Below are 21,102 nucleotides of genomic sequence, written 5' to 3'. Positions count from 1 at the left end.
CTCTCTACACTGAACACGCCCCATTCTTTCAACCTTTCTTTATAGCTCATGTTTTCCAAACATTTTGGTTGCTCTCTTCTGAACTTTCTCCAATGTGTCTGCATCTTTCTTAAAGTGCAGGGCCTCCAGATACAGATGGGATGTCTTTCTAGAAGACGCTTCAGCCAAACCCAACTTATCCGGCTCAGTACAGGGCTGAGTGAAATGTAACGGGTTGTAGTATAAGGAGGCCAGACTAGGTGATCTGATGGTCCTGTCTGGCCTTCAGCTGTCAGAATAGCACATGTGACAGGGTCGAGTGGTGCAGAAAGGTCCAGCAGGATCAGCATGGATGTCAGCTTTCATCCCTTGATAGCGGGAGATCATCCATGATGCCACCAAAGCAGCTTCAGCTCCATGTCCTGGCCTTCAGAGAAGAAGGGGTTCAGTGGAGAGGCATAAGAACAATTGCAGGGTTAGACAACACCCCTAATCATGGGAAACTCCAGGAGCTCAATCTGTTTAGCTGAACAGAGAGACGGTTAAAGGGTGTTTTGATCCCACATGGGGACTGCAAAGCCAGGGACGGGTGACACTCCCACAGTACCACTGGCAGGGCATGCAGAGTCACCTCCGGGAGCCCTGCAGCGAGTAGGCACCACGGGAAGTACCGCCCAAAGGACCCAGAGTGACAGTACCCTGCGATCTCTCATTGGTCAAGCGCACTCTTTATCCCTGGAAGGTGGCCCCAGAAGTTGTCTGGATAACTACACAGATGTCTGGTCTGCTCTGACAACAGACCTCACCTTGTCTCCTGATCTCCAGTCCCTGACCCCAGCCTGATTCTGACCCTGATTCTTGCTTTTGAACCCAGGTCTAGCAATTCCTCCAACCCCGCTCACCAACTACCATCCTTCATGTGTGGACCCCAGCCCAGCAATGACTGCTAGGCCATACCACCCATGCCCTGGTCCCTTACAATGGGAAACAAAGCTTTGCTAATGTGCTCTTCAGTCTAGCAAACAAAGCTGAGTCCAGACCCAACAGATGGAAGTTGGAGCTAGACAAATTCAGACTAGAAACAAGGCATAAAATTTTAACAGTGAGGGGAATTAACCATTGGAATAAGGCGTAGTGGATAGTTAATAATTGGTTATTTTAAAATCTGATTGGATGTTTTTCTAAAAGCTCTAGTTCCAAGAGCAATTAATTGAGGGCAGACCTGTGACCTAGGTTATATGGGAGATCAGACAAGGTGGTCATAGGGGGCCCATCTGGTCTTAAAATTTATTAATCAGGCTGTGGTGGGCTCAAGGAGATTAGCTTTCATAGAGCTTGGGTTCGGATGTAGGCTTCTTTCTAAGAGTCCTCTGGAATGAGCGAGAACCGATGGAACTATGGGATCATCCCGCAGCGCCAGGCGAACTAACGTGTGTTGGAAGGAGGAAGGAGGCATCTGCAGTTTCCTTCAGCAGCAGCCCCAATTGCTCATGACCCTTCCAGAAAAGTTAGTCTCGGTTTCATGTGTCTTCTCGAGCCTTTAGGCTGACTCCTTTAGGGTGCTCCAAACTTTCCTGATGAGCTCCGGGAATGAAGGAGGGGCTGCTGAGCTCAGGTTGTTGGGGAAGGCTTCCTCCAAAGGAGATGATCTCAGCCAAGCAGGATGACAACCCCTGGTGCTTCGTTCTCTGGAAGGTCGTAAAAGCTCGGGACTGGTGAAGAAATTACCGCCCTGGGCGGCTCCTTGGGGCAAGTTTAGCAGCTTCAATACAGGCTGATAGGAAGCTTCACTGGACCCCACTCCACCCCCAGAGAACCCAGGAGTCCTGGCTCCCAACCATACCGCTCTAACCCCCAGTCCCCCCCAGAGCTGAGGATAGAACCCAGGAATCCTGGCTCCCAGCCCCGAAGCACTAGACCCCACTCCCCTCCCAGAGCTCGGGATAGAACCCAGGAGTTCTGGTTCCCAATCGTCCTGGTTCCCAGCCCCTGCCCCGCACCAAATGATTTGATTTCTATTGAGACACCTGAGTCCTAAATCCGATCCCAGGCTCTAAACTTTAAGTCAAAATATGAAGACTCAGAAAAAATTTGCATGTAGGTTTTTATTGACAGAACAAAGGAAAGGCCAATCACTTGACACAATAGCACTCCTCTGTTTTTCTGCCCCTCCCCAGAGGTGGCTGCATCTGCACATTGGGCAAGGATCCCTGGATAAACATCCCCCATGCCCCACCCCGGAGACAGAAGAATCTCTGCACAGGGCCAGGGGTCCCTTTATAATGTGATAACTTTGGAACACCACCTCACATTGGTTCCAAAATTCCAGGGAACGTTCCAAGCATCGATGGGTAGAGCTCTATGGATCTGGGGGGGAATCAGGAAAGTTATATGGGGAAAATGGGGGACACACTCAGCCCTCCCCCACCGGCCTCTGTCAGCTGAGTCAGCAGCTTCAAACGCCTCTGCAATTGTCTCTAGATCAAAGCACCGCTTGCGGCTTGGAATTAGCAGATTCCAGTATAACAGCCCCTTCCGGCCCAGCTGCGCCCACGGTGCTGTGGCGTGTGCCAGGTTGGTGCGTGGAATTGCTGATCTGCCAGACAGACAGCAGAGAAATAATTTAGCAAACAAGGAACGAGACAGGCTGGCCTATTTACATATCTACATACGTCCCGGAAATCAAGGGGGGTGGGGATGAACAGAGCCCAGGCATCCAGGGGGAGAATGCCGGGGACCCTGGTAGCAGGTGAGGGAGAAACGGGGGATGCATGCGGCCCCTGGCACGGGGCCCTTGGGAACATATCCAGAGCTAGAACGGCAGTGCGAACCTGCCACCTAATGGCCACTTAGTAAAGAACAAGAAGTGGCTGCAACTCAGTGCCAGGAGAGGGGCAGTGAGCTGTCCCCATATAAGTAGTCCCGCGCCCCATCCCAGAGGGGCCTGTCCCAGCACCGGGTGAGCGGACCCCGTGTGCCCAGCCCCCGACCGCCCAAGAGGGGCCTGTCCCAGCACCAGGCCAGGGGTCCCTCTATGAATAGCCCCAGTTCCCCACCCCAGAAGGGCCGTGTCCCAGCTCCAGTCAAGGGGTCCCCGTGTGCCCAGCCCCCGCACCCCAACCCAGAGGGGCCGTGTCCCAGTGCCGGGCGAGGGGCCCCTGTACAAAGAGCTTCCCCTTACCCCTCATGTAGGAGCCTCCTTTCCCCCTCTCCACAACAATCTTGGCACCCTCCATCACTGCTGTTCTGTCCACTCCCCTCCCTACTTCTCCCCACTTCCTCCCTTCCCCCAAACTCACCCCCCAGTCCTTTCCCCACCTCATGCCTCCGTCCAGCTCCCCACTCTCCTCACTACCCCCCTCCCAGTCCCCCCTCAGGAGCCTCCCCTCCTCCTTCCCTCCATCTATTTCCTGCATCTCCATCCCCCCTCCCCACCCCTCCCCCCTGCCCTCTCTATGGGCCCCCCTGTCTCCTCTATGGGCCCCCCTGTCCTCTCTACTCTCCTCCTCTGCCCTGGCCCTTCCACCCTCCCCACAGCACCCCGTCTCCCCCACTATCGCCCCTTCCCCCTCCACTCCCCCCACAGCCTCTGCCTTCCCCCCACAGCTCCCCACACACACCCCACAGTCCCCCTCTCCCCCACACTCCCCACAACCCTCTCCTTCCCCTGCCCCCTGTTGCCCCTGGCAACAGGCCCTACTCCTGAGCGCCATAATCCCGTAACCCAGGCAGGCAGCCATGTTGATGCAGGCCGTGAAGGCCAAGGTGGCCAGTGCCATGTGCTTGTCGGCCCGGCCCGGGAGGGTGCACTCCAGGACGGAGGGGCAGGCCGGGCTCCCCGGGACACAGCGGAAGGAGGTTGCCAACATGGCTGGCATCTGCAGGGCCAGCACGGCCCACAGGAAGCTCATCTCCGTGGCCAGCAGCAGCCCCACACACAGGCCAAAGACCAGGTGGCGCCAGGGCTCGCTAGAGGCCATCTTGGATTGGTCAAGTGGCTTAGCATTGTCGGCCATATTGGCTGCCTTGAGCGGCTTGACATCGGTGGTCACGTTTGGTCTGGCGGCCATATTGGATGTTCCAGCAGGTGCCGACCCCTCCACGTCCTTGTCCACTACAACCACCTGGACGTTCCTGCTCCGTACGAGCTGCATCAGCCCGATGGTGAAGATGGTGGCCAAAAAGGCAAAGCCCCAGATGCCGAACATGGGGGCCGGGAAGTGCTGGTTGTAGCAAACCGCGTTGCAGAAGGTCTGGGGCCCAGTGTTCTCCGAGAGCCAGTCGCAGACTAGGAAGGACTGGTCCGAGTCCCAGGGCCCACTGGCCAGGACCAGAGTCACCAGGCGCAGGCCAATGAGGAAGTACCAGGGTGTCAGGCCTTGGCAGCTGGTTTCCACCGAGAGGCACCCCAAAGCCGGCTGGAAGAGCCGTGAGACGCCAGAAAAAATGGCCGCCATCTGTGGAGAGAGAGAGGCCAGAGCACCCTCCACTGCCTGTCTGGCTCCCTCGCTCTTCCCCGTCCTCGGTCCCTCATCTTCTTCCTTCCTATTCCCCTCTTTCACTCAATCTTTCCTTCCGCGTCTTTCTCATTCCTTTCTTTCCTTGCTTTTTCTGCTCCCCTTGGTTTCTTTTTTCTTTCTTTCCTGTTCCCTCATGCCACTCTTCCTTTCTCTCTCTTTTCTCATCCACTCACTCCTTCTTTGTCTTGTGTTCACTTTCCCTGTTTTCCTTCTTTCTCATTCCCTGGTTCCCCTTTCTCTCCTTCCATTTTCTTTATTTTTTTTCTCATTCTCTCATCCTTGTCTTTCTTGCTTTCTTTCTTTCTTTCTTTCTTTCTTTTTTATCCCCTTGTTCAGACCGTTCTTTCTTTCCTTTGTTTTTTTCTCTCTGATTCCCTCATTCTGTTTCTCTTTCCTTCCTTCTTTCTTTTTCTTTCCATAATTCCTTCATTTCTTTCATTCATTCTTTCTGTCTGTCTCTTCCTCATTCCCTCATTCTCTTTTTTCTTTCTCTCCCTTATTCCCTCATTTTCTTTCATTCATTCTTTCTTTCTTCGCCTTACTCTTTCTTTCTTTCTTTCTTTCTTTCTTTCTTTTTCTTTCTTTCTTATCTCCTTGTTCAGACCTTTCTTTCTTTCCTTTGTTTTCTTTTTCTCTCTGATTCCCTCATTCTGTTTCTCTTTCCTTCCTTCTTTCTTTTTTCTTTCTGACTCTCCCTCTTTCTTTCTTTCTTTCTTTCTTTCCCCATTCTCATGTTTTCTTTCTTTCCCTTGTTCCCTCTTTCTTTATTTCTTTCTTATTCCCATTTTCCTTTCTCCATGTCACCCTAGTCCATCCCACATTCCCTTTCACTCTCCCTCTTCTCCTGCAGCTCTGACTCAATCCAGAACCAGTCCAACCGCATCTGGCCCCACCCAGGCAAGGAGTTCTCTCCTGACTTTTCCAGCTCCCCGTCCCCTTGCCCGGGCCATGATACGCACACCCAGCACCCCAACCCTCTTACGCCAACCTGGGGGGCGCAACACTGTGACAGCAGCTCACAACGCCCCCTGCTGGATTTCCAGCCACCGCCCACCCTTGCAGCCTGTGTCCCAGTACCTGTTCCGCTCATTGAGTCTCTCTTTCTCTCTCTCTGTTCGTCCTCCCTCTCTTATTTCCTTCCTTCCTTCTGGGAGAGTCGCAACACGAGCCAGTTGCCTCCGCCCCCCACCCACCTTGTGCCCCAGTCCATGTTGTGACCTCAAAACACAATCCACCAAAGGGAAACTTGCCAGCACTTCACAGCTTCCTCTGCAGCTAGAAGGAACCCAGGAGTCCTGGCTCCTGCCCCCTGCTCTAACCCACTAGACCCCACTCCCCTCCCACAGGAGTCTGGGCTCCCATCCCTCCCCCGCCCCAGCTCCCATTCCACAGTCTCTCGTATTTAAGTTGAACGTTGAGCATATTGGGACAACCATAACTTTTATAAACCAGTTGTCAAAATAAGCAATTTGATAAATGTTTGAACCACAACACATCAGCCCTATAGGACCCAATTCTGAAAGGAATTTGTACTGGGAGGCTCAGTACGGGTGCTCTCCCCTAGTAGTCAGTGCTGACCTCATCACCGGGCAAGGGGTCCCCATATAAACAGCCTCTACACCCCTCCCCAGAAGTGATTGCATCTCAGTGCTGGGCGAGGGGTCCCCATATAAACAGCCGCTGCACCTCACCCCAGAGACGACCACATCTGAGCACCAGGTGAGGAGTCCCCTTATAACCAGCCCCCATGCCCCACTCCAGAGGTGGCTGCATTCTTGGCCATCTTTGAGCATGCACAGTAGCAGAGGTGCATTGTGGGAGGGGAGAGGAATTTGTTCACCCCTCCCATAAGGTCAGTCCAGGTTCCCTCTGTGTCATGCCCACACCCATGTCACTGATGGTAGATAGATGGGGGTCTCTGCTCTGTGAGAGGGGTCTGCTCAATAGTCCATGATTCTACAGGTTCCCTCCTTTTCTTCCCCTTCCCTGCCATCCTGGATAATGCCAATCACCTTGAGCAGGGCGGCCATCTTGGATACGCCAATCACTTTGGGCTGGGCAGCCATCATGGATACGTCAACCAGCTTGGGCTGGACAGTTGTCATGGATACACCATCCAGTTTGGGCTGGGCAGCCATGTTGAATCTTTCAACCAGTCCCTCTTCCCCCCACTCCCTACTCCCCTTCTTCCCACACTTATTCCCTCACCCCTCACCCCTATCTCCTCTGGCACTGGGCCGCCCTCCCCAGCCTCATGATCCCATAGGCAAGACAGGAGGCTATATTGACACAGGCTGTGAAGGCCAGAGTCACCAGCGCCATCTTCTTGTCTGCCTGCCCCGACAGGGCACACTCCAGGGCCGGGGGGCAGGGGGGAGCCCCAGGGCGGCACTGGAAGTAGGCCCCTGACACCAAGGGTAACTGTAGGGCCAGCATAGCCCACAAGAAGCCCAGCTCAGTAGCCAGGAGCAGCACCACGCATAAACCAAATGCTGGGGAGCGCCAGGCTGAGCTGGCAGCCATCTTAGCTCCTGGAGTGGCCATCTTGGACTGGCCAACCCGTTGGGACTCAGAGTCCATATTAATTATGTCAACCCAGTTGGCTCCAGTGGCCATATTGGGCTCTCCAGCCAGCTTGGTTTTGGCAGCCATGTTGGGTTTGGCGGCCATATTGGTTGCATCAGTTGGTCCTGCTGACTCCTTGTCCCCTCTGGCCGCAGCCCGTCGGCTGAACTGGGCATGAATCAGCAGCATGAGGCCCATGGGGAGCAGGGTGGCGAGGAAGGCGAAGCCCCAGAATGAGGAGATGGGGGCTCGGAAGCGCTGGTTGTAGCACAGGGCGGCACAGAACGGTTGGGAGTCCCCATTGACCGAGGTCCAGTTACAGGCCAGGTCTGGTTTCACCGAAGCCCACGGTCCATCAGCCACAAAGAGAGCAACGAGGCGGAGGCCCAGGAGGAAATACCAGGGGGCCAGGCTGTGGCATTGGGCATCACTGCCCAGGATGGCCAGTGCCGGGTGGAGACGGGCCAGGGCAGCAACAACGGCAGCCATCTGCGGGGTTGGGGGGAGGGAGGATTAGAGCTATAGTTGGGAGCAGGGCCCCTAAAGTTCACTCACTGCTCCCTCCTTGCTTCCTTTCCTTCCTTCTCACTCCCTTGTCTGTCTTGTTCCCTTTCTCTCATTCCCTCTTTCCTGGCTTTCTTTCCCACGTTCATTTCTTTCTTCCCTGCTTTCCCATTCCTCAGCTCAGCTCCTCTGTTGTCTCTACACCTCACACCCCACCTCATGCTCCCCAATTCCCATCCTCCCACCCTGCCCCTGCCCGCCCCACATCAGGTCTAGTGATCCATCCCCTCTGCTGCCCGCAAGGGACCAACCCCTACTTAGCCCCTCATGGCTGGGGCTGGGGAGGGCGCTGAGGCAGCTGGGCCCTCAGAAGGGGGATTCCACCTCTGCCCTGACCCCCCAGAGCCTACCTACTCCGGCGTCTTTTTCTCTCTTTCTTTCTCTGTGTCTCAACCCCGCTATCCTCTCTTCTGATCGATGAGAGTTCCTTCCTCCGGCCAGCTGCCTCCACCCCACCCCCTCCCCTTCCCTTTTTTGGTCACCTGAGGGGCTGTGATTTCTCTGAACCCCCAACGCCCAGAGCAGGACAGCAAAAAGGAAACATGAAGTGAAACCCCGTGCAGGGAACCAGCTCCCAAAATATCAACTCAAAATATCAACTCATCAACTCCCGTGCAGCTGCACCCAGCCCCCTGCACAGATATGAGAACCCCGGAGTCCTGGCTCCCAGCCCCTGCTGCTCTAACCCCTGGACCCTGCTTCCCTCCCAGAGCTGGGATAGGACCCACAATTCCTGGCTCCAAGGCCCCCCAGCTCCAACCATTCGTCCCCACACTCGTCCCAGAGCCGGGGATAGAACCCAGGAGTCCTCACTCCTGAGTCCCAGTCCCCCCAGCTCTAACCCACCAGCCCCCACTCCCCTCCCGGAGCTGGGCAGAGAACCCAGGAGTCCTGGCTCCCAGCCCCCTGCTCTAACCACCAGCCCCCACTCCCCTCCCAGAGCTGGGCAGAGAACCCAGGAGTACAGGATGTGTAGCAGGATGGTTAGTGTGCCCATAAAATCGATATCTAGGTGGGGCTGGGCTCAGGCCGGGCACCTCCCTCCACACACGGTGTGTGTGTGTGTGTTTAGATATAGAGAGAGAGGAGATCAGCCGACAGAACCCAACCCCAGCCCCACCAGCTCTGAGCATAGCTCCAGCCAGGTACGGGGGGGCGGGTGGATCACGGGGCCTGTCCCATCTGGGCAGCATGGGATTCAATCTGGCCCCAGACCGGGAGACTGGCTGGCTCAAGGGAGGGGGAGACCAGGTTTTCTGACTCAGTTTTTTGTTTCAGAGACAGAGGAAGTGGGGAAAAGGGGGAGGGTAGCCAAGATCGAGGGTGCAGAGAAAGCCAGGACTCCTGGGTTCTCTCCCCAGCTCTGGGAGGGGGGTGAGGTCTGGTGGGTTAGAAGGGACTGGGAGGCAGGACACCGGGGTTCTAACCCAGCCTGGGGAGGGGAGTGGGGTCTAGTGGGTAGAGTGGGGGTGGGGGGGTTGGGAGGCAGGACTCCTGGGTTCTCTCCTAGCTTGGGGAGGGATAAAGCAGCATCATATTCTGGGAACCACATGCCAGTTCCTCTTTCCAGCTAGAGGTTTCAGAGACCAAAATATCAGCTCCCACGCTCCTCCCCCCACTCCACCTTCCTGCCCAGCTTGGAAAGGAGCCTCCGTTCTCCCCACTGCTCAGACCCCCCAAAGACTCTGGGGCCATGGAACACGTCCCCTTCCTCCTCCTCCTCCTCCTCCGACACGGCCTGTGTGGTAAGAAATTCCTCCTCCACCTCCCCGGGGGCCTGGGCCCTCCTTAACTCTGACACTGCCCCTCACTCCCGACCTGCAGCCCCCTGCTAGCCCAGCTCTGCCCCTCCTAGCCCTGCCGGTGCCCCTCACTCCCGACCTGCAGCCCCCCGCTAGCCCAGCCCTGCCCCCGCAGCCCTGCAGGTGCCCCTCACTCCCAACCCACAGCCCCCTGCCAGCCCAGCCCTGCCCCCCCAACCCTGCCGGTCCCCCTCACTCCCGACTCGCAGCCCCCTGCTAGCCCAGCCCTGCCCCCCAGCCCTGCCGCTCCTAGCCCTGCCAGTTCCCCTCACTCCTGACCTGCAGCCCCCTGCCAGCCCAGCCCTGACCTGCAGCCCTGCAGGTGCCCCCCACTCCCGACCCGCAGCCCCCTGCTTTTTCTCTCCCAGATGCAGTTTGTGGGGATGCGGAAGGTATCCAAGGGGGTGAGGTTGTGTACCCCAAGATCCGAACCAATGGCAGCATCCTGGAGTATCGCTGCCCCCCAAACAGCTACGCCTACCCTGTGAGCTGGAGGGTCTGTCAGTCTAGCGGGAAGTGGTCACCTCTGAGGAATGCCTTCGAGTCAGCCCAGAGACCCTCCTGCATCAGTGAGTAGAACCCAGGAGTCCTGGCTCCCAGCCTTCACTGCTCTAACCACTAGACTCCCACTCCCCTCCCAGAGCTGGGGAGAGAACCCAGGCATCCTGGCTCCCAGCCCCCACTCCCCTCCCAGAGCTGGGGAGAGAACCCAGGCGTCTGGCTCCCAGCCCCCACTCCCCTCCCAGAGCTGGGGAGAGAACCCAGGCGTCTGGCTCCCAGCCCCCACTCCCCTCCCAGAGCTGGGGAGACAACCCAGGCATCCTGGCTCCCAGCCCCCACTCCCCTCCCAGAGCTGGGGAGAGAACCCAGGCATCCTGGCTCCCATCCCCCACTCCCCTCCCAGAGCTGGGGAGAGAACCCAGGCGTCTGGCTCCCAGCCCCCACTCCCCTCCCAGAGCCGGGGAGAGAACCCAGGAGTCCTAGCTCCCAGCCCCGCCTGCTCTAACGCACTCGACCCCCCTCCGCTCTGAGAACCCAGGAGTCCTGCGCCTCCCCTCTCTCCGCTGCAGCCTACACCTGCACTGGCTACATCACCTTCGAGAACGGGTGGCATCAGCCTCGGCAGAACAAGTACCGGGTCGGGGACACGATCACCTTCCACTGCCAGCCCGGGCACCGGCTCTTCGGCACAGCCCGCCGCACCTGCCTGGCCAACGGCGAGTGGAGCGGCCGCACGGCCGCGTGCGACCCCGAGGGTGAGTGGGACTGGGCGGGGGCTGGGAGCCAGGACGCCTGGGTTCTCCGGGCTCTGGGCGGGGAGTGGGGGCTGGTGGTTAGAGCCGTGGGAGCAGGAATCGCCCATTCCCATCTATCCCCACTCTGTGGGGACTCCCGACCATGCAGCCCCTACCCCGGGTGGTTAATGCAGCTGGGGTCTGTCTCCCTGCAGACTCCCTGTGCCCCTGGCCAGGCATCCCCCTTGGGGGGCATCGCCAGGGCCACGTCTTCGAGCCAGGCCGAGCCGTGAGATTCACCTGCCTCCGGGAGCTGGTGCTGCGGGGCTCTCCCCGCCGCGTCTGCCAGAACTCGGGCCAGTGGTCGGGGGAGGAGCCACGGTGTGAGGGTGAGTCGCACGCCGAGCCCCAGCTGTCCCCCTGACCCGGGGGTCCTTCTGTCCCTTGTGTGTCTGTCTTTCCATCCGCCCCACGTCTGCATCCATCCAACCCCCTTCCAGCCACCCAGCGCTGGGCCCACTCCCGTGGTTCCCAAGGGATGGTCTGTGCTGTACCCATTGGGGTGGCTGTCCAGGCCCCCGCATCCCATGGGGGTCTCCCTGCACCCCACCCCCATCCGTACCCCCCTGCTGACCAGCTCTGAACCCCCAGGCCGCTACGCCTACGACAACGTGAGCTCTGTGGCCAAGCACCTGGACATGTCGGAAGAAATCACGGCACATGCACAAACAGGTCAGGGTCAGCGTGTTGCCCCCCATCCTGGGGGCACCGGCCCCTGCTCACCACCCCCAACATGCTCAGCCAGGAGCCCCACGGACTGGGGGGCCCAAGCCCAGCCCCAAAGATCCACTTGGGCATCCCACAGGCATTGACAGAGCCCTGTGAATCTGCGGGTCTCCGCTTTCCGTCCACGGACCAGTTCTGCGGAGAGCAGCGCAGGGCTCTGACGGTAAGAGCCAGGCGGGCAGCTGTGAGGAACCACAGCACAGACCCTCCCCCTGCCCTAGGCAGGGGACCTGGGGGGCACGGACACTAGCTGGGGACTGCTCGGGGCCCCTGCCCAGGGCAGGTGGAGGGCCCCAGCCTCCCCACAGCGGCCCGCCCGGGCTCCGGGGGGTGGGTGCCCCAGAGCCACAGCCTGGCCCCAGTAAGGAGCGCCCTGCAAATCCGTGGCGCTCCACAGATGGGAAGCAGAGAGATTTTTGTATCCGTGCAGGGCTCTAGTCTTCTGGATCAGGACAGTGGATGAGGGAGAGGCAGTGAGGGAATAGAGGGATGGATGGGAGAATGGACGGATGGACAGACGGATGGATGGGATGGATGGCAGGGGAGATGGATGGATGATGGCAGGGGAAATGGATGGATGGATGGATGGATATAAGGCAGGGGGGATGGATGAGATGGGTGGATCACATGGGGGATGGATGGATGGATGGATGGATGGATGGACAGGCAGACAGCAGGGGGAGCTCCCATGCAGATTAGCGGGTTGTCCCTGACTGCTGATCTCAAAACCCCTTTTTTCCCTCTAGCCGTCTCGTCCCAGCCAGGGTTGCCCAAGGCCATGGCAGGGGGTGGGGGGCTGGGGACCCTGAGGGCTGTGGGGGAGGCTCCTTTCCTGTCTTCGTCTAACTCACCCCCACCCCCAGGCGCCAACATATACTTTGTCGTGCACGCATCGGGCAGCGTCGGGGCCGAGAATGTGAAAATGAGTGGGGAATTCATCATCGCCGTCATGGAGCAGGTAAGCGGAGGCCAGCGCTGCCGGTGCCCCTCACTCCTGACCCGCAGCCCCCTGCTACCCCAGCCCTGCCACCCCAGCTCCACTGCTGCCCCTCACTCCCGACCCGCAGCCCCCCGCTAGCCCAGCCCTGCCCCCCCAAGCTCTGCCGGTGCCCCTCACTCCCGACCCGCAGCCCCCTGCCAGCCCAGCCCTGCCCCCCCCAGCTCTGCCGGTGCCCCTCACTCCCGACCCGCAGCCCCCTGCCAGCCCAGCCCTGCCCCCCCAAGCTCTGCCGGTGCCCCTCACTCCTGACCCGCAGCCCCCTGCTAGCCCAGCCCTGCCCCCCCAAGCTCTGCCGGTGCCCCTCACTCCCGACCCGCAGCCCCCCGCTACCCAGCCCTGCCCCCCCCAGCTCTGCCGGTGCCCCTCACTCCCGACCCGCAGCCCCCTGCTAGCCCAGCCCTGCCCCCCCCAGCTCTGCCGGTGCCCCTCACTCCCGACCCGCAGCCCCTGCTAGCCCAGCCCTGCCCCCCCGCAGCTCTGCCGGTGCCCCTCACTCCCGACCCGCAGCCCCTGCTAGCCCAGCCCTGCCCCCCCCAGCTCTGCCGGTGCCCCTCACTCCCGACCCGCAGCCCCTGCTAGCCCAGCCCTGCCCCCCCCAGCTCTGCCGGTGCCCCTCACTCCCGACCCGCAGCCCCTGCTAGCCCCGCCCTGCCCCCCCCAGCTCTGCCGGTGCCCCTCACTCCCGACCCGCAGCCCTTGCTAGCCCCGCCCTGCCCCCCCCAGCTCTGCCAGTGCCCCTCACTCCCAACCCGCAGCCCCTGCTAGCCCAGCCCTGCCCCCCCCAGCTCTGCCGGTGCCCCTCACTCCCGACCCGCAGCCCCCGCTAGCCCAGCCCTTCCTCCCCGACACCCTAACACTGGGGCTCTCGCAGGCCACCCGGGTCTCTGACAAAGTCTGGTTCACAGTGGTGGCATTCGCCAGCTCTGCCCAGCTGGTATCGGTTCTGACCCAGAGTCCCGCAGAAGTGGGGGCGGCCTGGGAGCAGTTCCAGAACACAAGTGAGTTGTAGGTCCTGGCACTGGGTTGTGTTCTATGTTGTGGGTTAACTTGTGTTGCTGTGTGATGCAGTTCCTGCTGTGTAGCTGTGTGGTGGTGATGGGGTTGTCATTGTGTTGTTGCATCATGTCATGTCATTGTGGTGATGAGGTTGTTGTATGTTGGTTAGTCATGCTGCGGTCATGGGGTTGATGTGTGTTGTGGTCTGTTGTGTTGTCAATGTTGTGCTGGTGTGGTAAGCTGTGTTGTGTCATTGTGTTGTGGTGACGGGATCGTCCTTGTGCGTTGTTTCAGGTTGACAGGGTTGTCATTTTGTTATTGCATGTTGGGTTGTGTCATCTTCCTGTGGGGACAGGGATGTTGTATTGTGACAATGGTCTTGCCCTTGTGTGTTGTGTTCTGTTTACAGGGTCATCACTGTGTGTTGTGATGTGGTGTTGTGGTGCCAGGGCTGCTGTTGTGTGGTGACGGAGTTGTCATTGTGGTGCAGTGTTGCGTTGATGGGGATGTGTGTTGGGGGTGACAGGTTTGTCCTGGTACTGTTGGCGTGGTGGGGTTGTTGTGTTGGGATGAGGGGGTAGTCATTGTGTTGTTGTGTAGTGTTGCGTGACAGGGCTGTTGTGCTGTGCTGTGGTGATGGGGTTGTCAGTGTGTGTTGTGTTGTCAGGGTAACGGGTTTGCCCTGGTGTTGTTGTGTTGCCGGGTGGTGAGGGCGCTCTCACTGTGCTGTTATACAGTGTTGTGGAGGGGAGTTGTCTCAATGTGCTGTGGTGATGGGGTTGCTGCCCGCTGGGTTGTGTGTCATGTGACAGGCTTGTGGTGTGTCGTGTTGCTGGAGGGTTACACTGGACTGCGGGGGTGACAGGGTTGTGGGTGTTGTGTTGTTGTGGTGACGGGCTTGTGGTGTGTCGTGTTGCTGGAGGGTTACACTGGACTGCGGGGGTGACAGGGTTGTGTGTGTTGTGTTGTTGTGGTGACGGGCTTGTCGTCTCCCACCCGCAGGCAGCTTCACCCAGCGAGGCACCAACGTGGGGGCGGCGCTGGGACAGGTTCTGTCCCTGATCCAGACGGCGCCGCCCAGAACCAGCGCCAGGAAACACATTGTGGTTCTGATCACAAGCGGTGAGACACCCCCCCATGGGGCAGAAACCTCCCCAGGGCACACATTTGGGGTGAACACCCCCATAGACCTTCCTGCCTCTGGGGATCCCCCCAGATATCCCCGCCCTAGGACCCCCAGGGACCCCCATGCCCCCTCAGCCCCCCACTCTCCCTGGCACCCCCAGCAACCCAAGGGCTAGTGCACAGGGATAGGATCCCAGCCCAGCCCCCCACTCCCACCCCATTGGGGGCATCTTGGCTCAGGTTCCTTTTCCTGCCCCACCAGGGAGACACAATGTGGGGCTGGACCCAGCCAGGGTGTCAGCACGAATCCAGGCGGCCATCCCCAACCCGGACCAGAACCTGGGTAAGTGGACATGGTAACAGGGAACGGGGCGTGGGGCCTGGCCCCTCTAGGGGGCGCCGGCTCCCATCCAGCCAGAGGGCAGGGCCTGGCTGGCTCAGGGGGGCAGGGAATGGGGCGTGGGGCCTTGTCCCTAGAGGGCACTCCCTAGTGACCCCCTCCACCCCACTTACCCCAGATATCTTCGCTCTGGGGGTCGGGGATGCCCACAAGGAGCAGATGGAGCGAATCGCCACGAAGGAGCCAGGAACCCAAAGATCCTTCTACCTGCAGAACTACGGAGACCTGGGGGCCCTCACCCAGCTGGTGCGGGCTTGGGGTGAGTGGGGGGCACTCCGGCTGTGGCAGGGGAGTGGGGTAGACCAGGGGAGAGGAGGGCTGGGAGCCAGGACACCTGGGTTCTCTCCCTGGCTCTGGGAGGGGAGTGGGGGCTGGTGGGTTAGAGCAGGGGGCTGGGAGCCAGGACTCCTGGGTTCTCTCCCAGCCCTGGGAGGGGAGGGGGATCCCTCCAGCCCCCCTCAGCCCCTGCCTCTGTGTCTCCAGGCGAAGGACTCGGCTGTGGGGTGCGGGGCGTGGGGCAGAGCCGGTTCATCGGGCGGGTTTTCCGTGGGGAGCAGGCGGAGGAGAAGCAGTGGCCCTGGCAGGTGTCTCTGAAGTTCAAAGACAAGGTAGGAGGCCCCTCCTGGTCCCCTCCCCCCAGGCCGCCCTGTCTTCCCACCCTGTCTTCCCACCCCCTCCACTGAGCCTTCTTTCCCCCCCCCAACCAGAATCAACACAATAGGGGAGGGGGCTCGATCGTAGCCCCCTCCTGGATCCTGACCGCGGCCCACAACGTCTGGGACGCCGAGGCCGGGCGAGCCATGGCCCAGAGCAAGTGACTGTGCTTGTAGGTGAGACTGGTGCTAGGGGGCGCCCGGGGTCAAAGGCCTCGGCAGGGGGCGCTCTGCTCTGGGGAGCAGGCGGGGGGCTGGGTGAGGTGGCAGGGGGCTGGGCAGGGGTCGCCATGCTGTGGGGGGCTGACAGGCATGTCTGTGACCCCAGGGCTGACCACCCTCCAAAAGGATTCCCTGGGCCTCCCTGTGGGGCAAATCATCGTCCACGAGGGGTACAAAGGGTTCTCGGATTTCAGCTTCGACATCGCGCTGCTCAGCCTCACCGCCCTCTGGCCTTCACCCCCAAAATCCGGTGAGAGGCCGCCGGACTCCTGGGTTCTCCACCTGGCACTGGGAGGGGAGTGGGGTCTAGTGGGTTAGAGCAAGGGGGCTGGGAGCCAGGACTCCTGGGTTCTCCCCCCAGCTCTGGGAGAGGAGTGGGGTCTGGTGGGTTAGAGCAGGGGGAGCTGGGAGCCAGGACTCCTGGGTTCTCCCCCCGGCTCCGGAAGGGGAGCACTGACTGACTCTGTGGTGCCGTCCCAGGCCTGTCTGTCTCCCCTGCAGCGCCGAGATGAGCCACATCCTGGACCTGCCAGCGGCCAGCTGGGAGGAGACGTGCGTGTACCAAGGTCAGCAGGGGAGGCTGTGGGTGGCAGGAGGGAAGGAAGCCCGGGGTCAGCCTGGCCCCCTGACCTGTGGCTCCCCGCAGGCGGGATCCTGACGGGGCCACGGCGGGGAGCAGGAGGAGAGAGAAATCCGGGGCATCATCACCGGCTGGGGGAAGACGGCCAGCCGGCCCCGGGGGGCCAGCATGCTGCAGCAGGCCGAGGTGGTGATCCAGGTATGGGCAGCACCCCCGGGGGCCACACACAACATGGCCAGCAGGGGGCAGGCGCGCAGAGCGGGGCCGGTCCCGGCCGGCAGGGGGCCGCGGGGGGCAGGCGAGCAGAGCGGGGCCGGTCCCGGCCGGCAGGGGGCAGCGGGGGGCAGGCGCGCAGAGCGGGGCCGGTCCGGCCGGCAGGGGGCCGCGGGGGGCAGGCGCGCAGAGCGGGGCCGGTCCCGGCCGGCAGGGGGCCGCGGGGGGGCAGGCGCGCAGAGCGGGGCCGGTCCCGGCCGGCAGGGGGCCGCGGGGGCAGGCGCGCAGAGCGGGGCCGGTCCCGGCCGGCAGGGGGCCGCGGGGGGCAGGCGGGCAGAGCGGGGCCGGTCCCGGCCGGCAGGGGACGCGGGGGCAGGCGGGCAGAGCGGGGCCGGTCCCGGCCGGCAGGGGGCCGCGGGGGGCAGGCGCGCAGAGCGGGGCCGGTCCCGGCCGGCAGGGGGCCGCGGGGGGCAGGCGCGCAGAGCGGGGCCGGTCCCGGCCGGCAGGGGGCCGCGGGGGGCAGGCGCGCAGAGCGGGGCCGGTCCCGGCCGGCAGGGGGCCGCGGGGGGCAGGCGCGCAGAGCGGGGCCGGTCCCGGCCGGCAGGGGGCCAAGGGGGGCAGGCGGGCAGAGCGGGGCCGGTCCCGGCCGGCAGGGGGCCGCGGGGGCAGGCGCGCAGAGCGGGGCCGGTCCCGGCCGGCAGGGGGCCGCGGGGGGCAGGCGCGCAGAGCGGGGCCGGTCCCGGCGGGCAGGGGGCCGCGGGGGGCAGGCGCGCAGAGCGGGGCCCGTCCCGGCCGGCAGGGGGCCGCGGGGGGCAGGCGCGCAGAGCGGGGCCGGTCCCGGCCGGCAGGGGGCCGCGGGGGCAGGCGCGCAGAGCGGGGCCGGTCCCGGCGGGCAGGGGGCCGCGGGGGGCAGGCGCGCAGAGCGGGGCCGGTCCCGGCCGGCAGGGGGCCGCGGGGGCAGGCGCGCAGAGCGGGGCCGGTCCCGGCCGGCAGGGGGCCGCGGGGGGCAGGCGCGCAGAGCGGGGCCGGTCCCGGCCGGCAGGGGGCCGCGGGGGCAGGCGCGCAGAGCGGGGCCGGTCCCGGCCGGCGGGGGGCAGGCGCGCAGAGCGGGGCCGGTCCCGGCCGGCAGGGGGCCGCGGGGGGCAGGCGCGCAGAGCGGGGCCGGTCCCGGCCGGCAGGGGGCCGCGGGGGGCAGGCGCGCAGAGCGGGGCCGGTCCCGACCGGCAGGGGGCCGCGGGGGGCAGGCGCGCAGAGCGGGGCCGGTCCCGGCGGGCAGGGGCCGCGGGGGGCAGGCGGGCAGAGCGGGGCCGGTCCCGGCCGGCAGGGGGCCGCGGGGGGCAGGCGGGCAGAGCGGGGCCGGTCCCGGCCGGCAGGGGGCCGCGGGGGGCAGGCGCGCAGAGCGGGGCCCGTCCCCGCCGGCAGGGGGCCGCGGGGGCAGGCGCGCAGAGCGGGGGCCGGTCCCGGCCGGCAGGGGGCCGCGGGGGGGCAGGCGCGCAGAGCGGGGCCGGTCCCGGCCGGCGGGGGGTCGCGGGGGGCAGGCGCGCAGAGCGGGGCCGGTCCCGGCCGGCGGGGGGGCCGCGGGGGGCAGGCGCGCAGAGCGGGGCCGGTCCCGGCGGGCAGGGGGCCGCGGGGGCAGGCGCGCAGAGCGGGGCCGGTCCCGGCGGGCAGGGGGCCGCGGGGGGCAGGCGCGCAGAGCGGGGCCGGTCCCGGCGGGCAGGGGGCCGCGGGGGGCAGGCGCGCAGAGCGGGGCCGGTCCCGGCCGGCAGGGGGCCGCGGGGGGCAGGCGCGCAGAGCGGGGCCGGTCCCGGCCGGCAGGGGGCCGCGGGGGGGCAGGCGCGCAGAGCGGGGGCCGGTCCCGGCCGGCAGGGGGCCGCGGGGGGCAGGCGCGCAGAGCGGGGCCGGTCCCGGCCGGCGGGGGGCAGGCGCGCAGAGCGGGGCCGGTCCCGGCCGGCAGGGGGCCGCGGGGGGCAGGCGCGCAGAGCGGGGCCGGTCCCGGCCGGCAGGGGGCCGCGGGGGGCAGGCAGGCAGAGCGGGGCCGGTCCCGGCCGGCAGGGGGCCGCGGGGGGCAGGCGCGCAGAGCGGGGCCGGTCCCGGCCGGCAGGGGGCCGCGGGGGGCAGGCGCGCAGAGCGGGGCCGGTCCCGGCCGGCAGGGGGCCAAGGGGGGCAGGCGCGCAGAGCGGGGCCGGTCCCGGCCGGCAGGGGGCCGCGGGGGGCAGGCGGCCAGAGCGGGGCCGGTCCCGGCCGGCAGGGGGCCGCGGGGGGCAGGCGGGCAGAGCGGGGCCGGTCCCGGCCGGCAGGGGGCCGCGGGGGCAGGCGCGCAGAGCGGGGCCGGTCCCGGCCGGCAGGGGGCAGGCGCGCAGAGCGGGGCCGGTCCCGGCCGGCAGGGGGCCGCGGGGGGCAGGCGCGCAGAGCGGGGCCGGTCCCGGCCGGCAGGGGGCCGCGGGGGGCAGGCGCGCAGAGCGGGGCCGGTCCCGGCCGGCAGGGGGCCGCGGGGGGCAGGCGGGCAGAGCGGGGCCGGTCCCGGCCGGCAGGGGGCCGCGGGGGGCAGGCGCGCAGAGCGGGGCCGGTCCCGGCCGGCAGGGGGCCGCGGGGGGCAGGCGCGCAGAGCGGGGCCGGTCCCGGCCGGCAGGGGGCCGCGGGGGGCAGGCGCGCAGAGCGGGGCCGGTCCCGGCCGGCAGGGGGCCGCGGGGGGCAGGCGCGCAGAGCGGGGCCGGTCCCGGCCGGCAGGGGGCCGCGGGGGGCAGGCGCGCAGAGCGGGGCCGGTCCCGGCCGGCAGGGGGCCGCGGGGGGCAGGCGCGCAGAGCGGGGCCGGTCCCGGCGGGCAGGGGGCCGCGGGGGGCAGGCGCGCAGAGCGGGGCCGGTCCCGGCGGGCAGGGGGCCGCGGGGGGCAGGCGGGCAGGGGGCCGCGGGGGGCAGGCGGGCAGAGCGGGGCCGGTCCCGGCCGGCAGGGGACGCGGGGGGCAGGCGGGCAGAGCGGGGCCGGTCCCGGCCGGCAGGGGGCCGCGGGGGGCAGGCGCGCAGAGCGGGGCCGGTCCCGGCCGGCAGGGGGCCGCGGGGGGCAGGCGCGCAGAGCGGGGCCGGTCCGGCCGGCAGGGGGCCGCGGGGGGCAGGCGCGCAGAGCGGGGCCGGTCCCGGCCGGCAGGGGGCCGCGGGGGGCAGGCGGGCAGAGCGGGGCCGGTCCCGGCCGGCAGGGGGCCGCGGGGGGCAGGCGGGCAGAGCGGGGCCGGTCCCGGCCGGCAGGGGGCCGCGGGGGCAGGCGCGCAGAGCGGGGCCGGTCCCGGCCGGCAGGGGGGCCCGCGGGGGGCAGGCGCGCAGAGCGGGGCCGGTCCCGGCCGGCAGGGGGCCGCGGGGGGCAGGCGCGCAGAGCGGGGCCGGTCCCGGCCGGCAGGGGGCCGCGGGGGGCAGGCGCGCAGAGCGGGGCCGGTCCCGGCCGGCAGGGGGCCGCGGGGGGCAGGCGCGCAGAGCGGGGCCGGTCCCGGCCGGCAGGGGGCCGCGGGGGGCAGGCGCGCAGAGCGGGGCCCGTCCCCGCCAGTAGGGGGCGCACACACACGCTGGTGACGGTGGGGTCTGTTAACCCCTCACTCCCCTGCACCCCTGTCTGGTTGCAGAGCCGCTCGCGCTGCCAGCAGGCGCTGAAAAACTTCACCTCCAACATGTTTTGTGCCGTAGGAGAGAAGGGTCAAGACGCCTGCCAGGGTGAGCACCCCCCCCCACTTCCCTCCCCTCTGGCTTCCCCCCACAGCCTCTCCCCCACACCCTCTGCAGCCCGGCCCCTCCACTCCTCTCCTCCTCCAGTCGTCTGCTGGTCAGGCCCTGTGTTCACACTGCATCCTTGCATTCATTCACCCCTCATCCCTCCGTCTGCTCCCTCCTTCCTTCCCTCCCCCTTCTCCCCTTCATTCCTTTCTTTCTTACATTCCTTGATTCATCCGAGCCCCCTTCTCTCTTTTCTTCCCTCCTTCCTTCTCTCTTTCAGGCTTCGCTTCATCCCTCTGTTCTTTCATTCTCTCCCCTCCTCCCCACTGGATTCAGCCTCTTCCTTCCTCCACTCCGGGCCGGCTCCCTTCACTCTTTCCCTCCTTGGGTCCCTCCTTCCTTTGCTCCTTGGCGCATTCACCTCTCCCCTCTGTGATTCACTCCTTTCTTCCTCCGTTCTCCCATTCGTTTCTTGATTTCTTGGTCCATTCCTTCTCGCTCCTCTTCTTTCGCTCCCTTTCCTGCGCTCCAGCTCCCCACCCCTCCAAGCTCCCCACTCCCCGGATTTAAACCCTCCTGTCCCATCCCCCCGCCCCCCAGGTGATTCCGGGGGACCCTTCGTGGTGAAGCGAAACCAGCACTGGATACAGGTGAGACGCTCCCAGACCGACGGACCCTCCCAGGGATGGTCCGACAGACACGGGGGAGGGCGGGGGGCCGGATCGAGCCCTTCCGCCCCCCCGAATACCAACCTGTTCTCAGGAGA

The 21,102-nt window shown here is 65.0% G+C and overlaps 1 pseudogene across 1 annotated transcript; it reads left to right on the top strand.

Annotated features, from left to right (window-relative positions):
- Nucleotides 1-9,321: 9,321 nt before the first annotated feature.
- Nucleotides 9,322-21,045, top strand: LOC144265812 (complement factor B-like; annotated as a pseudogene). The gene is made up of 17 exons (XR_013346366.1): nt 9,322-9,373; nt 9,799-9,999; nt 10,501-10,686; nt 10,881-11,054; nt 11,317-11,397; nt 12,315-12,409; nt 13,323-13,449; nt 14,450-14,569; nt 14,835-14,915; nt 15,091-15,231; nt 15,456-15,580; nt 15,680-15,802; nt 15,954-16,097; nt 16,328-16,413; nt 16,494-16,625; nt 20,249-20,336; nt 20,937-21,045. The product of XR_013346366.1 is annotated as a complement factor B-like (transcript).
- Nucleotides 21,046-21,102: the final 57 nt, after the last annotated feature.

Source organism: Eretmochelys imbricata, chromosome 6, assembly GCF_965152235.1.
Source record: "Eretmochelys imbricata isolate rEreImb1 chromosome 6, rEreImb1.hap1, whole genome shotgun sequence".
Classification (NCBI taxonomy): Eukaryota; Metazoa; Chordata; order Testudines; family Cheloniidae; genus Eretmochelys; species Eretmochelys imbricata.
The sequence above is the reverse complement of the archived record's forward strand: the minus strand, read 5'-3'. Positions and strand labels throughout refer to the sequence as shown.